Genomic DNA, 12,460 nt, shown 5'->3' with positions numbered 1-12,460 from the left:
GGCAGACCCTGGTACACCTGTGGGACAGGGGAGGGAGGGGGGAATTAAGCCCACCTCCATCCCCCATTCACTTGAGACTGCTGCCAGGGCTGGCCATGCCCCCCACTGCTCAAGTGGCAAGCAGGGCAAAATGCCTGATGGGCTGCTGAGCCCCTGCCTGGCAGACCCCGGCTGGGGTCTGTGCTGATGACATAGGGGAGGGAGTGGGGAATAAACCCCTTCTCTACCACCTTTGCCTTAGGGGGGCTGGCATTTGTCCATGCCCCTGCCCCTTTGTCTAGAGAGCAGAGGGGTGGGGCCAGCCCTACTCTACTGGAGCAGACAGCAGAGCCCAGCCTAGGGCTGCAGGGCTTGATCTAACTTAAACCAGGAAGGAATGTGGACAGAAGTTCCATAACTTGGTTTGACTTCAGTTAGTTAAGGCTGATACTACATTCAGCCAGGTTTATCTCCAACCGGTTTCAGGCATTTTGAAACTGATTTATGTGCACTGAACTTCTGTTCTGTTACAGGTTTAAACCAGTTTCTGATCACTTAAACTGGTTTATGTGTAACTTCTGTCCCTTGTCGAGATGTGGCCTCACCAATGCCAAATACAGGAGAAGAATTACTTCTCTTGATCTGCTGGTAATGCTCCTGCTAATGTAGCCCAGTATGTCATTAGCTTTCTTGACAACAAGGGCCCACTGTTGGCTCGTTTAGTTTATTGTCCACTGTAACCCCCAGGTCCTCTTCTGCAGAGCTGCTGCTTAGTCGGTCAGTCCCCAACCTGTACTGGTACATGGAATTGTTCCACCTTCAGTGTAGGACTTTGCACTTGTCCTTATTAAACCTCATGAGATTATTTTGGTCCAATCCTCCAATTTGTCAAGGTATCTCTGAAACTTAGCCCTATCCTCCAGAGTATCTGCTGCTCCCCACAGCTTGGTGTCATCTGCAAATGTTGACTGGGACATAGAGCATCAAGCAAACTGCTTCCTGTTGTTTGATGTCTCCTGCATTATGGGAAACAGGATATATTGTGCGTTTTCTGTAAATAAGCAGGAGTTAATCAAAGATAACTGACTGCATTAGTAGTTTCTCCCTTTTTTAACTGAACTTGCAGGGACCTGAACGGTGACAAACCATTCTAGTCAGAAGGGAGAAGACATCATTAACAATTAAAGTAAAATACAATTCAATAAAAAGGGTACAATTTCTTTCTCATTTAGGTATTACATGGCTGAGAAGACAAACATCTACTGGCTTCATGGGGAAAATGTGTGAAAATAATACTAGATAGCATTAGAAAATCATCCAAAATAGTGAATGCAGGCAGGTCTATTTTAGAGTTGCTATGAGAAAATGGTACCATCGTGCTTAGCAGATCTGACAAGTAGAACATTTTGCTGTGTACGCTAAGAAGATGGCTACTTACAATGGTGACAGAAATCTAATGGTGTAAGCACATATGTATGTTTGTGCTTAATTTGATGCATGAGAATACTCCTCATGTTCAGTTAGAATACTTGTATCTGCAGGATCAAAACCTAAGATTTTACTCTTTACTTTTTTACTTAACAGCAGATCCAACACAGCTCTTAAATTCCACTTAATGTAAATTTTTAAATGTAGCGCCATTTCTGATGCTGAACCATGTTTTCTGTGAACACCACTAAATCCTGTGATATGTGATTTCTAAACTTGACACTTTAGTCTACCCAGGCTTTTACAAACTGAAATTGCTGAGTAATCTTATCTGTCACTAATAAACAAAACCTGACAGAATATTTGCAAATTTTAGATATCTACTCTTGTTTCTAAGGCATATCTTTTTGAATGAGCTAGAATGTTTTCCAGATGAGTATGATCTGATCTCTGTTGCCAGATATACTTGATGCATTTTGGATGCTGATACTAACCCCATAATTAGATGTGAATTCAACTCCCATTTAAACACATAAAGAGAAGTGTGCCTTGGTTAAGATTTTGTTACCTTCTTACAATTATCTCTGTAACCAGAATGGCTAGAAAAATGCTTAAGCTTTTTCTGGAGAATACACTGAAGCCTATTTGTAGAACAGACGTTATTGGAATCTGTCTTTACTTTTAACGCACGTTTCATATAATCTCATTAAGAGCTCCACAGCTAAGTGACCTCAAGCTGTGCTATCAGCTCTCACAAACCAGCAGGGTCAGACCAGATCAATACTTGGATGGGAGACCACCAAGGAAAAGCCAAGGTTCTTATGAAACTGCCTTAATGATTCAGACCTTGTCTTCACTATAAATAAAAGGAGAGAGAGAGTTGTTTTTAAAGCAAGTTACAATCTTAATGAAGTCTCTCCCCATAGTCTTTAACTCGGCCTGCTACAGTATGGGATTCAACAAACTGCCTTTTCTTATTAGGATGTTAACTCAAGCTAAACACACACCTTTTCTTTTTTTCCAGTGAAGATAATACCTTAGTAGATGCCTTTTTCAATATGTTAAAATCCTAGAGAGGATCAAACAACCTATGATTGTTAATATGATTTGGCTGATGAGAGGTAGGGTTAACCTCATCCAGTTACTAAGTATTAAAACCATAACTTGCCTCATCTGCCCTAGGATTTAAATATGTATCAGTTAATACATATATTTTAATACCTGTTTAAAAATACACTTTTTTGCAAATGTGGATATGCTTTGGGTAAAAGCAGGTCACTGTTACTGAATCAGTGTGGCAGCACAGTGTTATTTGTGGGGGCGGGGGTCAGCAGCAAAACAAGCAGCACAGATTCTTTCAAATCATCATGATTTTGAGGTTACAAACTAGTTTGACCTACTTGGTGTCCAAAGCATCACTTTGCCTCCACTGACCTACAGCCATCCCTTTAGATGAGAATCAAATACTATCACTTTTGAAGTCACAGGTGGAGCTTCACTAGGAAAAATGCTGTGTTCTAAAATCATGTTTGCATACAAGCTAGCAAGTTGAAGTAGGGATTATGGCTGAGCAAGTGCAATTTAGACATAAGTCTGAGTGATTGATTCACAAAAAACCTACAGAAGCAGTTAGCTGCCTGAAAGGGTCATAGACACTTAGGTTTTTTTATAATTTTTCACCCATCTAATGCTTTAAGTTTATTTAGGGTCCACATGCCTAATTTCCCTGAGGAGGCCCAATCCTGTCAACATGCTCTGAGCATGCTTAACACACTGACAGAACTGAGTACAGTACAAAGAACAGCAGCCATGGCAACCTTAATTGAAAAACCAGCCAGCATCCAGCTTTTTATATGTAAAACTAGTGGTTAGAACACTCCACAAGAAATTTAAATTTGGGTTCTAAGTCCTTTTTAGCCTGAGGGGGTTCAAACCTACATTTCTCATGTTGGTGTCCTAACTATCAGGCTATAGGGTAAGGGGGTGGGAGGCACAGTCTCCATTCCTCCTGTTGAAGTTGTGCCACTGTGCACAAAGGAGAGCAAGATTGGAATTAAGAACTGAAAGCTGAAGAGGGAGCAAGTGAATTAACACATAACAGTAAGCTCACTGACAAATCCTAAAGTGGCGGTAGTCATTTTTATCATGAAGTCAGTATGGCGTTGACAATATTTTGTTTACTTAGCAGTAAAGCCTTATCTTCACTAGCTTTTATAGCAGGACAGCTAACACGCATGATTTATCCCTGCAATAACAATACCGCTTGTTGTCAGTGAAGACGTACCCTTTGAAAGTGCTGTTTGGTGCTTCAGTGTGCTTCTGTAATTAGAGAATTAGGGTTGGAAGGAACCTCAGGAGGTCATCTAGTCCAACCCCCTGCTCCAAGCAGGACTATCCTCAGCTAGATCATCCTAGCTAAGGCTTTGTCTAGCCAAGTCTTAAATACCTTCAAGGATGGAGTTTCCACAACCTCTCTGGGTAACCTGTTTCAGTGCTTCACTACTCTCCTAGTGAGAAAAATTTTCCTAATATCTAATGCTTAAAGCAAAGTGGAGATGTCTACTAACATGAAATGACAAAGCCATCTGCAGTGTGACTGTCTAAAGATCTGTCAGTTTTATTCTGCGTAATAGCTCAGAAAATACAAGACTGAAGTCTTAAACATACTCTGGAACACAAAGACCAGCCAATTATGTGCAGATGGAAAAGCTGTGGCCTCACAGCCTGCTATGTTATGTCAGTACAATTTAACTAGGTATGCAACCCAACTCGGAAACGGTATGTTCAGACAAGCATCGCTGTGCGATTATATGGCATCTCCGGTTCCACATAACACATGTTCAGTTGATCTCCATGCTTCAAGGAAGCAGCATGGAGGTGGGTTTTTGTTGTTGTTATTGTTATTGTTTTGTTTTGTTTTTTTGACCACTGGATATCCAGCCTCCCATACCCCGGGTCAGGTACGGGAGGCTGAAGCCACTCAGTGGTGGCCTCAGCCTCCCGTACCCAACCTGGGGTACCTTGCTGCATGCCAGAACGTGCATGGCACCAGAGTTCCCTGGGGACAACTAGCGGTGGCACAAGGTTATCCCCAGGGAACCAAATGTCAACAAGAATCTGGACATAGCCTATGTGCTTATATTTTGAAATGGGTAGGAAAGAAGTTCTTAAATATTATTTATCATGAACCTTTATAGTGTAGTGGTAGTAAAGTATACATGATGGACTTGACACAAAACTGATTTAGAAATTAGTTTATTCAATTTAATTCAACTTTTTAACGTGCTGATATAGAATCATAGAAAAGTAGGGCTGGAAAGGATCGCCAGAGGCCACCCAGTGTAGTTCTGCCACACAACCATAAAGCAGTGTCCTAACCTGCCATGGGTAAAGCAATGGGATGATGTTCAAGCCCAAAGCTGCACACAAGCCTCTAGATGAGGCCTAACCAGCTCGGAGTAAAGAGGCTGTGTTATCTCTTGCATCTTGTACCTAATGCTTCTGTCAACGCAGCCCAAAACCTCATTCCTTTTTTGTACTGCTGCATCACACTGCAGATTCATATTGAGTCTGTGATTACACCAAGACTCTTAGATCTATAGTGTTGCCATCCAGCCGGGTCTCATCCATCTTGTGTATACGTTTTTGATTATGCTTCCCAAGGTGTAGGACCTTGTATTTGTCAGCATTGAATTTCATCCTTCTGGCTCCAACCCAACTTTCGGATCTGCCAGGATCCTTCTAAATTGCACTCTGCTCTAGCTTGTTCTCAGTCCTTCCCAATTTTATGTTGTCTGCAGATTTGCTCAAGAAGCTCTCTAGTCCAGCATTCATATCTTTAATAAACATGTTGAACAGCACTAGGACCAGGACAGAACCTTGTGGGACTCCACTTGAAACTTCTTGCCGCTCTGATGTGGATCCATCTATAATTACCCTTTGCGTGCAACTGTTGAGCCAGTTATTTATCCACCTAATAGTTTTATCTATTCCATATTTCTCCAATTTGTTTATGAGGTCATATGGGACTCTGTCAAAAGTCTTGCTGAAATCCAGCTACAGCATTCCCTTCATCTACCAAGTAGTTATCTCGTCGAGGGAGGAGATCAAGCTTGTTTGGCACAATTTATTAGTTCATAATAAATCCCTGCTGGCTGCTTGCGATCAGCCTTCTCCTCCAGATGCTTGCAAATGAGACTTCCTTATGATAAACTTCAGTCACTTCCCAGGTATCAAAGTGAGGCTAACCAGCCTGTAGTTTTCCATGTTCTCCTTTTTGCCTTTTTAAAGAGGGGCACTGTATTGGACCTTTTCCAGTCTTCTGGTACCTTGCCTATGTCTCACAACTTTGTAAATATTATTTCCATGGTGTCTGTGATTTTTTTTCTCTGCCAGTTAAGTACCAAGTATGAAGTTTATTGGGCCATGCTGAGCTGAATTCATTCAGACCTATCAAAAGCTCTCTGTTTCTTCTATCTCATCCCTCAGCTTGTCCCCTTCCTTATCCAAATAATTCTTGTCAGCTATCTGGTTTCAGCAACGTTTTTTGTGAAGACTGAAGCAAAATAGTTGTTGAGCAGCTCTGTCTTATTTCATAGACGTTGGGGCTGGAAGAGACCTTGCAGAACATCAAGTCCAGCCCCATGCCCCAGGGACAGGAAGTCAACTAGGGTCAAATGATCCCACCAAGATAAGCATCCAAACGTTTCTTGAATTAATCCAGAGTAGGTGCCTGCATCACTTCTGGAGGGAGTCTATTCCAGGCTTTGGGGGCTTGGACAGTAAAGAAGTTTTTCCTTATGTCCAGCCTAAAACAGTCTTGGAGGAGTTTATGACCATTGGTCCCTGTTATCCCTTGGGGTGCTCTGATGAACAGACGTTCCCCCAGATCCTAATGCACATCCCGTATGTACTTATAAGTGGCCACCAGGTCCCTCTGAGCCTGAGCTTTTCCAGGCTGAAGAGTCCCATGGCTCTCACCCTCTCTTCGTAAGGCCTGTTCCCTTGCCCTTTGATCATGCATGTGGCTCTCCTCTGGACTCTCTCAAGCTTCTTGACATACTTCTTGAATTGTGGAGCCCAGAATTGGATGCACTACTCCAGTTGCGGCCTCGCCAAGGCCGAGTACAGTGGGAGGATGATATCCTGAGATTTACTTGAAGTATCTATGGATGCAAGCCAGAGTTTTGTTTTCTTTACCAGCTGCGACATCACATTGGTGGCTCATGTTCATCTTGTGGTCAGTCATGACCCCAAGTCTCTTTCAGCCGTGGTGCTAGCAAATGTACCACTGCCGAGCCTATAGACACGCTGCAGGTCCCCCCCCCACCCCGAGGTGGAATACCTTGCATTTTTCAATATTGAACGTCATCAGGTTTGTATCCACCCACTTACTAAGCTCATCCAAGTCAGCCTGGATCGCCAGCCTGTCCTCAGGTGTGGACACTATGCCCCAAAGTTTAGTGTCATTGTCAAACTTAGCCAGTGCGCTTCTGACACCGATGTCCACATCATTGATAAAGATGTTGAAGAGAACCAGTCCAAGGACAGAGCCTTGAGGAACACCACTGGTTATGGAGCGCCATAATGACTCGCTGCCATCGACTACTACTCTCTGGGTCCGAGGTCGGACCCAATTTCCCAGCCATTGGACTGTGGTGTAGCCGAGGCCACGGTTGGCCAATTTTTCCATGAGGAGATCATGGGATACCAGATTAAAGGCTTTTTTAAAGTCCAGATATATGATGTCAGTCTCTTCTCCCTTGTCCAGGTGATGTGTCACCTGGTCATAGAAGGAGATTCAGATTAGTCATGCAAAAGCTACCCGTGACAAACCCGTGCTGGCTGTCTCTCAGGATGTTTCCTCAGACAGCTTATCAAGAAGGGTCTCCTTGATAATTTTCTCCAGAATCTTACTGGGGATTGAAGTCAAGCTAATTGGCCTGTAATTCCAGGGATCTACTTTCTGCCCTTTCTTAAAGATGGGTACCACATTGGCCTTCTTCCAGTCTTCAGGTACTTCACCTGTGCTCCATGAGTTTTTGAATATTTTTGCCAATGGTTAGGCTATGACACCTGTCAGCTCCCTGAGTACTCTAGGGTGTAATCTGTCAGGACCTTCTGACTTGAAGGCGTTCAGCCTGTCAAGGTGTTCCTTTTACTAGGTCTGCATCAATGCTGGGTATAAATAGGCCCTTACCCTAGCCGTCCCACATCATGGTAGGCAGGGCCGTCCCTTTGGGCTGATGAAAGACTGATGCAAAGTACCCATTAAGCAGGTTAGCTTTTTCCTGGGTGTCAGTTATCAGTTGTCCCATTTGGTTCAGCAGGCGTCCAGTGTTACCATTGTTTTTTTTTTCTGACTCCCTACATGTATGAAAAAGGACTTTTTATTATCCTTGATATGTGAAGCCAGATGGAGTTCGGTTGCAGCCTTGGCTTTCCTGTTCCGCTCCCTGCAGGTATGGACCGGTGCTGAGTACTCCTCCTTGGTGGTGATTCCAGCCTTCCATCCTTTATAAGTCTCTCTTTTTAGGCATAGGAGGTCCTCAAGTTCCCTGCTGAGCCAAGCCAAGGGGATTGCTATGCCCTTTTGCTACCCTTCCTTCTAAATGCGATGGACATCCTTCGTGCTGTCAGGATCACTCCCTTGAGGAGCAACCACTGTCCTTGGACTCCTCTTCCAGTTGAGTCATGGTCCCTTAGGGCCTTGACAACGAGCCTCTTGAGCTTGTCAAAGTCAGCTTTCCTAAAGTCGAGGACTTCTGCATTGCTAACTGACTTGCCAGCTTTGCGATGAATAGTAAAGGTGATCAGCTCGTGGTCAGTATCACCCAGCTTTCAATCAATTCTTACGTCACTGACTAGATCATCCCCTTTGGCCAGTACCAGGTCCAGCAACGCTTTACCTCTTGTTGGCCCATAGACTTCTTGAGTCAGGTAGAACTTGTCCATACATGTGAGGAAGCTTTGTGACCAGTCAGATTTGGCTGAGTGCTCTTCCCATGAGATAGCCAGGTAGTTAAAGTCTCCCATGACAACCCTGTACTGAGAGTGTGCAGCCTCAGCCAGTTCCCTGGTGAATTTCTGGTCAAGCTCTTGTTTCTGGTTAGGAGATCTGTAAGTAGACTCCTACCATGGTGTCCCCTGGGCTATGTTCCCCACGTATTTTAACCCAGAGGGACTCCAATCATTCTCCCTGGGTGCCAATGTCAATTTGCAGGGTTGTGTAGCTGTCCTTGACATAGAGAGCTACACCGCCACCATGTTTATCTGCCCAATCTCTCCTGTACAAGATATAGCCATCTATACCTGTAGCCCAGTCATAGGTGGAGTCCCACCAGGTCTCCATTATCCCTATGAGGTCGTAGTCATTCTTGTTTAGCAGGAGGACCAGTTCCTCCTGTTTATTCCCCAAGCTCCTGGCATTGGTGTACAGGCCAGGCAGGCAAGTGTCCCACTGGGGGCCCTTGCCTTCCCCACAGATCATTCTGGGGCTGGGTAGGGGTGGGTTCCCTTAAGTGCCTTAGCCTCCTGGATTTATAAGGGTTGCCCAGTGGGCTAGCAGTGGCGATAATCCCACCCCCCCCAACCCTCGGCAGGCTTAGTTTAAAGCCCGGTTGAGCAGGTCAGCCAGTCTGGCTGAGAAGAGCTTCCTCCCTAGTGGAGTGAGGTGGAGGCTGTCTCTCCCCAGCAGACTGCTCTTTGGTGAGAGAGGCAGTAGACTGTGACCATAGAAGCCAAAGCCTTCACAATGACACCAGTGCTTCAGTCTTTAGTTAACTACCTCGATCCTCCTCTCCCTCCTCAGCCCATAGCCAGAAACTGGGAGGATTGAGGAAAACACCACCTGTGCCCCCAACCCCTTAAACCCTGCTCCCAAAGCCCTGTAGTGTCTCATGACCCAGCTAGGATTGCTCCAAGCTGTGTCATTCATGCCCACATGGATAAAGGAGCATAGGGTAGTGGTCGGTGGGCTAGATGAGTTTAGGGAGCGTCTTGGCCATGTCCCGGGAAGTAGCAGACCTCCTGGGCTAGGGGGGTGGGGCAGCAGATTGTACCCTCAGTTCCCCTCAGGAGGGAGTCTCCCACAACGACCACACTATGAGTGGCCTTGGGGAGAGCAGGGATGGCAGTTGTGGGTGAACCTGCATTGCCAGCAGCAGCTGGCAGCTCTGCAGGCTCTACTGGGGCTGCGAGAGGTTCATACCTGTTGCAAAGCTCCAGACGGGAGGGGACCTTGGTGCAGCAGGCCTTGGGGCCATTGACCACCTTGGCTGGACAGTGTGGGAGATCCCCAAGTCCTCCCTTGTCCTGGAAGGTGACCTTGGTCTACCCTCTGCCTCCAGGGGGTGAAGGGCCTGGCAGTAGGAGTCTATCTCCTGCTTGCCATCCCTGATGGCACGAAGTCTCTGGACTGCAGCCTGGACATCCTCAATCTGGCCCCCCAGAGTCTCCAAAGTGGAGCAAAACCTGCAAGAGGAGCTGGTAATGCTCCTGGTCCCACATGCCTGGCAATGTGCCAGGCACCCCCGCAGCCATCTGTGTGGAGCCTGGAACCGTGGGTTCAATCTGGGTGGAGGCCTCTGAGGTGCCGGGGGGGCTGCAGATTCTGAGGGGATCCTCGGTGTGTGGTGTGTGCCCATCCACATTGCGGGGCTGGTAATCTGGCTACTGATGGCACTAGCTTCCCTAGGGCTCACTGGCAGGGCCTCAGGCCCTCCCACTCACCCTCCTGCATGAATTCCCACACTAACCCGCATGCTGGGCCCAGAAGTGTGCCTGTTCGTGCATCCTGTTCACATGGCTCCCTGGGTGGCTGGGCCAAATAGGAGCCAGGGCAGGGCAGGGCAAGACCTTCCTTGGCTCCTCTCAGCTGCCTCCCCACAGCTGAGCTACCCTAGTCCCCTCCCACCACAGGCCCCACTTACCTCCGGTTGTGCTGGAGGTCATCGGGGTGCTCTGTGGCTGTTGGGGGTTGCTGGTGGGCTTCAGGGTGTAGGGGCGTGACAGGCATGCACCCATGCATCTCGTTCCACTCCTGGAGCCAACATCTTGTTAAGAGTTCGGCCTGTCTATTTAATTGAGGATCCATGCCTTCCTTGGTTTTTCTTTTCTGGCCAAATTTCTAATAAATAATAAATAAAATTTATTAATATATAATAAAAGTCTTAGACTGTCTGTCCGTCCAGAACACTCTGGCCCAACTGTGCATATGCTGCCAAGAGGGCAGGTGGTGATTGGCTGGCCCAGGCGGCCCCATGCACAACTTTGCACTGGGGCTCAGGGGAGGAGATGGTTGGGGGCAAGGGAGCCATGGGGCCATGCCAGCCTCCCCCCAAAAAAACCAGCCAGCAGGGAGGAGAGGGGAGTGGGGGATCCAGCAGTCTGTTCCACCACTGCTGCTGGGGGAAAGGCCATGGAGAGAGGGGTAGTAGAGTTGGGGCTATGCCGGGCTGTTTCTGGCAGGGGGACGGGTGGGCTCTGCTCAGGGTGGGCTGAGTAATGGGGCAGTCAGAGCCCACTGGCTCCTCCAGGGCTGAGGACAGGCGGCTCCTGCCGCTGCACGCACTGCAGGGGAACCAGGGCGCATTCTTCCCCCCTTTGGCTGCCTGGCACCATGGCCCTTGACCACCCACTGGGCTTTGACTGCCCCATGCCCTGGCCTTGCCAGGGCCCTGTTCACAGTGAATGGGGCTCCATCAGGGCTGGGTCATGGGATAATTGGAGCCTGGCAGCTCCTCCAGAGGCTTAACACCAAGGAGCAGAGCAGGGGTCCCCCAACTGTGCACAGGGCAGGGGTGGGCTCTGCTTCCTGCCTTGCTGGTACTGCTTTGACAGCAGTGCGGCACCATGGCCTGCTCCACAGTGGGACTGACATGGTGCTGCGCTGCGCTACTGTCAAAGCAGCTGCAGTGAGGCAGGGAGCAGAGGCGGAGCCCGCCCTTACCCTATGCACAGACTGCCCCACCCCCTCGCGCTTCCCAGCACCACACTTGGGAGGAGCTGCTGGGCTCTCATTGTCTCACAAACCAGGGCCCCAGTCACTGTGAAAGGGGCCCCGGCATGGCTGGGTCATGGGGCAATCCCCACAGTGCAGGAGGGAGTGGGGCAGGAGCAGGGTGAATAATTTGCCCCTGCCCCACTCCCTCCTGCACTGTGGGGGTTTCAATCTCCCTCCCTGCCCTTCCCAAGCCCAAGCAGGCAGAGGGGGACGGGGCAGGGCCAGACCCAGAGTGGTGGTGGGGAGCAAGGGAGTGGTGGGGGGAGTGGTGAAAGAGGGGGATAGTGGGGGCAGTGGGGCTGGGCCCGGTGCAACAGGGGGGTGAGGCAGAGCTGGACATGGGGCTTCATCCCCGCCCACCCATCCCTCACGGTCATTCTTTATGGGAAATTTGCTAGTATTTTTATATTGTCTTTTTGTTGTCCTTAACTTGCTTTACCAGGTGAAGTTTATTTTTTACCCTTGCCTTCCTGATTTTGTCCCTGCAAATTCTTTCTATTTCCTGGTATGCTTTCTTGGTAATCAGCCCATTGCCTGTATGCTTTCCTTTTGCTTTTGAAGCATCCTAGAAGCTCCCTGTACAGCCAGATTGCTCTCTTGCCATTCTTCTCATGCTTCTGTCATGTTGGAACAGCTTCTTGTTGAGCTTCCAATACTCTTTAGAAGCTTCCAGCTGTCCTGGGTGCCTTTATCCTTCAGTCTGTCTTTCCATGACATGATGAGTAACATCTCCTTAAGTCAGTTGAAAGCTGCCTTTATGAAATCCAGTGTCCTAGTTCTGCTGACCTTACACTTTCCCAGTGTCAGGATCATAAATTGTGTCATATTGTGATCTTTTTCTCACCTTTGCATCCTCCACCAATTCTTCCCTATTAGTCAGGACAAGATTCAAGATAGATGATCTCCTAATTATATCCTCAACTTTCTGGAAAAGAATGCTGTCCTCCACACAAGGTAGAAACTTGCTTGACTTTTTATGTTTGGCTATATGATTCTTTCAGTAGGTGTCTGGAATATCAAAGTGTCCCATCAGGACAATCTCATAACTTC

At 47.5% G+C, this 12,460-nt stretch overlaps 1 long non-coding RNA gene across 1 annotated transcript in view; it reads right to left on the bottom strand.

Annotated features, from left to right (window-relative positions):
- The window catches only part of LOC149875025 (uncharacterized), a 48,375-nt gene extending 36,919 nt beyond the window's left edge, over nt 1-11,456 (bottom strand). Inside the window, exon 1 of the long non-coding RNA XR_016439020.1 lies at nt 10,338-11,456. This is a non-coding gene — a long non-coding RNA (uncharacterized LOC149875025). The remainder of the gene's footprint in view (nt 1-10,337) is intronic.
- Between the last annotated feature and the right edge of the window lie 1,004 nt (nt 11,457-12,460).

Source organism: Crocodylus siamensis, chromosome 1 (genome assembly GCF_052110815.1).
Source record: "Crocodylus siamensis isolate JL-2025a chromosome 1, ASM5211081v1, whole genome shotgun sequence".
Lineage (NCBI taxonomy): Eukaryota > Metazoa > Chordata > Crocodylia > Crocodylidae > Crocodylus > Crocodylus siamensis.
The sequence above is the reverse complement of the archived record's forward strand: the minus strand, read 5'-3'. Positions and strand labels throughout refer to the sequence as shown.